The 5,033-nt window shown below is 52.6% G+C and overlaps 1 protein-coding gene across 1 annotated transcript in view; it reads left to right on the top strand.

The window, feature by feature from the left end:
- The window catches only part of ptpn4a (protein tyrosine phosphatase non-receptor type 4a), a 36,750-nt gene that overhangs the window by 938 nt on the left and 30,779 nt on the right, over positions 1 to 5,033 (top strand). The gene's annotated exons all lie outside the window — the stretch shown is intronic.

Genomic DNA, 5,033 nt, shown 5'->3' with positions numbered 1-5,033 from the left:
TTGGCTAGCTGTTTGTAGCCCGCGCAGCCCCCCGCATCTTTCTGCACGTAAACACTCCTCCGTGCGCGCGTCGTGGGTTCGCGTGGAAGCTCCACAGAAATCGCCGCGCGGGGGGCGCGCGCGTGCGTCGACGGAGTCCCGCACGGACGTGGCTTTAAAAATGGCATCTGTTTGTGCGTGTGCAGTTGTAGGTCTTTGTGCGCGAGCCAGTGTAGTTATTGACAGGTAGTGCGCGCGCGCATCGAGGGGTTCACATGGAGGAGCTGCGGGTCCGGAGCCGCGCGTGCTGCGGGGTTTCTGCGGTAAATGTCGGGGCGGGTCGGTGGATGCCGTCGTTACATGTCGGTGCGGGAGGTTCGGTTGGCCTCCTCTGCTCGATGACGTCATCTCCTAACCGTTCGCGCCACATCTTTTGGGTCGCTGTCGGTTCCGCTGGAGGATGACTGACTGATGGGGGGGGGGGGTCAGGTGGTCTCTGTGGTTCTGATCCAGATTCGACAGAATACATCCTTTAGATCCACACACAGTCCAGCAAAGCTTTGTGGGTAAAACCCAGCTGTTTGGTTCTGACCTGACCCCCCCCCTCCCCCCATCAGCTGATCTTCCAGCTGTGGAGCAGCGGTTCCGCCTGAATCCAGGTGGGAATCCTGTTCAGTGTTTTTGGAATCGGATCGCTGAAGTTTCCCTCCAGATGCAGCTGGGATGTTTCTGCTGATGGAACTAGAACTTCTTTCGGTCTGAGCTCCACCGCCAACAGGAGGCCGAAGTTCTGGAAGTGATCCTGTTCCTTCAGAACTTCAGGAGAGGACTGATCTTTAAATGAATCCCTCAGTTGGATCCTGAGGGTTCTTGTGATCTTTGAACTTCTGGATGTTCTGGTTGTGATGACATCACGACGGTCAGAACCATGTTCCTCTGATGTTCTGCTGTAATCTGAATAACTTTGTGAAGGATTATGGAATATTTCCCAATGGGTTAGGTCCTGGTGGTCCCGGTTCTGCTGGATTCTGGATCTCTGTTCTAGTCCGGTTGGTGTTCCTGGAGCTGGGATGATTCTGCTCCGTGATGCGTTAAAGCTCTCAGGATTAGGTTTAGTAACACTGACGTCACAGCAGCTGTTTGACCTCAAACGGCGGTTTCAGCCGGAACGACCTCAGTTCCTGTTCTCCTATCCTCCAGAACCTCCAGAACCAGAATCAGACCTCCCTCATGTTCTCTGCAGTTCTGTGGGTTTAACCCGATCGATTAGTGACCTCCAGTTGTTCATCAGAACTCTGGAAACAGAGGATTACCTCTGACCTGCCGGGAGGGGGCTGTTGGGTTAGGTTGGGGGCGGAGCCTCTGCCCTTTAGCCCCCTGGTAGAAATCCTGCAGCTTTGTTAGCGGCGTCCTGGAGGTTCTGGTGGTTCTGATGGTTCTGCCGGGGTGCTCTGCTGCATCCATGTGGAGACCTTTTCCTGCTCCTCAGTTTGTCTGTCTGGCGGCGTCTCGCCGCGCCGACAGCCACCCGCTGACAGAAATAACCAGGCGCCGGATCTCCCAGGGAGCTGGTTAGCGGTCTGTTGCCGGGCGACTCTGGAGAGAGTCTCATCCGAGATAAACACAGCTGTGTTTATGTGCTGCTGGATCCCACAGAACCAGGCGGGTCCAGCAGATCCAGACTGGAAGGTTCTGAGGGGACGGTTTCATTTACGTTCTTCATCAACACGATTCTGCAGAAGCTTTGAGATGAAGGATGAGAGCAGACTTCCCTCTGGGGAATATTAGGCCACACCCCCGTGTCCGAACTATGATCAGGGTTCTGAATGCTTCATCAGGTTCACCCCCCAAGACTGAACCGCTCTGGAGGAATGAACCGGAATCTAGAGCTGCCACGACTAATCGAATATTTAAGTAGTCGACGACTACTTAAATATTCGATTAGTCGTTACTTTGTATTCTGTCAGATTGTAGTAAAGTTGAAGAAAGTTGTGAGTTCAGCACCAAATTCTTCACTTGTCATATTTGAGTCCGTGAGACCAAAACTCTTTAGTGAAAAATAGTTCCTTGTTCCAGATGCCGACCTCATTAGAGAAATCAGGAATACACTTTCCATCAAACTCATTTTGACAGGTGACCTTTGACCCTATGTACTCTTACATATTAAATTGTTACGTCATCTTGAGGGGCGGGGCATCTGTCAAAACGAGTTTGATGGAACGTATATTCCTGATCTCTCATTTGATTTCATCTTGTTTTAATCCCAGAAACAAATGAACAGAAGCTGCACCATTCATAAAAAGTTTAATAAACTATCATCTCTATTTTTAGTTAGTTTAAAGCTAATGACGGTTAAGTTTGTGTTTTTCAGATCAGAGGTTTTCTTTGTTTTTGACGTTTTCATTTGGTTTGTGGAAGAACGCGACTTTAAATCAGTCATGAATCCTCAAAAACCCCGACTGTCCATCCCGACCATCTCATGTTCTCCACGGAAATAAGAGCTTCAATTTCAGGAGAAACATGTTTGTTGTGTGGGGTCACTTCCTGCTCCTCACGGATGAAGAGGAAAATCTGCTTCCCAGCCCCCCCTCCCACATCTCCGTGCAGATAAGTGCTGCATCCCGAGCTAAATTAGAGGGCTTGGATGTGAAACTATGAGCCTCAGGAAAGCTGCTGGTTTCCGTCACAGAAGGAGCTCTGATGTTTGGAAACAGCAGCGCTGGTTCTGGTGCAGAAGACGTTCTGACTGTTTCAGGTCTTCCCTGGTAAAGATGGGCGATGCCGTCAGACATGGCCCGGTTCTGTTCAGGTCTGCACGCTCAGCAGAAACAGGTTCCCGGGTCACCACAGAGGAATCTGGAGCCGGGTTTCTGGAGGTCGACTCCTCTGAAGACACAACAGCCTTTATCAGCGTCTCTGCAGAGCGGAACGTGGGTTTGTGCTGTTCTGCACCAAAACCTGCTGCTGTGAGGGAGGAAACCGGATTATTGCAGCGGGAAACCTGTTTACGGGTGGTCTTCTGGATCAGAACTTCTGTGGTCTGCTGTGAACAGATGAAGACGGTATCAGTCCAGCTGAAGGTCTCTGAGCTCAGATCAGCTTCATGGGAGGTTTGGGGTCTGCAGGAGATCCACGAGGATCCAGATCTACGAGACCTGATTCTCCTTTCAATCTCTTTCTGGGCGGGGCCACAAGCTCATGCTCCGCCTCATTCAGACAAATGGATCCATCTTTTTTTTTTTTCCTGGTCTGAGCTGGAATCTGGATCAGAACCGAACGGATGGATAGAAACGATGCTGCTGTCATTTTTTAATGTGATGTTGGGGGTGTGAGGGGCTGTAAGCTAGTGGGGGAGGGTGTAAACAGAGCATAGACGGTATATCAATGGACTGAGTGACTCCTCCCCCCTGGTGTTCCAAACAGGAAGTACCTGCTGGCTCCATGAAGCCAAATTCCCATAGACCCTTAAATAAACAGCGGTTCCTCTGTCAGTCTATTGGTCAGAAGCAACTTTCTGGTTCTGACACCTTCAGGTTATAAACTGACCAATCAGATGCCTCGGTAATAACATGTGGTGCCCCCCCCCCCCCGATTCTCCTGAGCTGCTTTCAGTGGAAGGGGTGTCGCCTGTCAAGATTGGTGACTGTAGTTTCCATAGAAACGTGCTTCATTTTGCCTGAGTTTTGGCGTTTATGAAACAAAAAACTCTCAGCAGCGGCGAGGGGAAGGGGGGCGGGGAGTTCTGTGCCAACAGTCTCACTAAAGACTCAGAGGGTGATTTCTAATGAACAGAAACCGTCCTAAAAACAACGTTTTGGTTAAAAAACGTCACCGGGAAGGCTTTGAAACTGGATCCAATGATGGTCGGCGTGGAGGATGGCGTGATGCCGCCATCGTTCCCTCAGGTTTCAGGCCCTTCTCAGACTGGGACTGTGTTGGTGCATCGCTGGAGCTCCTCCCGCCGCTGAAGTCTCTGTTGACTTTAACCGTGCAAACATGGTTGGGTTGCGTAAGTCTTCAGGTGCAGCTGGTTCCTCAGAACTTCTCTGAACGGTCGGGAGACTGGAGGCTGCAGACGGCGCTCATGCTTTGGTTTTGGATCGTCAAAGTAAACCCAGACGGTTCTGGCAGAACCTCCTGGTTCCTCCCTGGACTGGGTTCTGCAGCGCTGGGTGAATGGATCCAGCTGATCTCTGGGATGTTTGTGCTCTTAAAGGAGTCATGTGACCTCCAGGTGATCGGAGCTGCACCTTTACGACCCTCAGGTATGCAGCTGCTTCCTGGCGTGTTTCTGCTCGCCCTCCGTTCTTCCTCCCCTCCCATCAGCTCGCTCTTTACCCCCCCCCACGAGGACGGTCCTTGCCCGTTATAACCGTCCTCCTGGGCGGCGGGAGTCCGTGGGGCGGCGCTCCAGACAGCTGTCGGAGCCTCGAATGCCTCAGGAGGCCGAGGACACAGTTGCTTAAGAACGGGGGGGCAGGAGCAGAAATAGCCCCCCCCAGTCGGCTGCCGTGAGGGCGGGGGGCGGTTTGGAACTGTCACAGTTTGTGCTGTGTCAGCATTAAAGCCGGGTCAAACTCTGGGCTTCTGCTCCTGGGTGGATCATGGTCCACCTGGTCCTCCGTCTGAGCCCGCTCCAGAACTTCCTGTGGAGCCTGCAGCCGTGTGGACGGCGTAGAGACCGGCAGAGATGGAAGAACCACAGACGGTCTGTGGAGAGGCGCTGGTTCTGAGTCCGCGGTGGGAAAACAGAAGGTCTGGATTTATGGACTGAACATGGGGGGGGGGTCACCGCGGCGCCGGTTCCTTTGACGATCCTCCCGTGGACCTGAGACGGCGTTTGAAGGAGGAGTTCCTCCTGCTGAGACGGAGGTCTACGGGTTCACTCGCGCTTCCCTTCCACACGCGTGACCTGAGAGGTTCTGGTGTTTGGGTCTCTATCTGAAGTTCTGTCTGGGCTTTGAATCCTCCTCCGGGTCAGGACCGGACTGCTGCTCTGCTCAAGAACTGGATGAGTTCTGGTTCTGATGGTTTCATCGTGCTCGTGTGTTTGT

The sequence above is a fragment of the Oryzias melastigma genome, linkage group LG21, assembly GCF_002922805.2.
Source record: "Oryzias melastigma strain HK-1 linkage group LG21, ASM292280v2, whole genome shotgun sequence".
Lineage (NCBI taxonomy): Eukaryota > Metazoa > Chordata > Actinopteri > Beloniformes > Adrianichthyidae > Oryzias > Oryzias melastigma.
The sequence above is the reverse complement of the archived record's forward strand: the minus strand, read 5'-3'. Positions and strand labels throughout refer to the sequence as shown.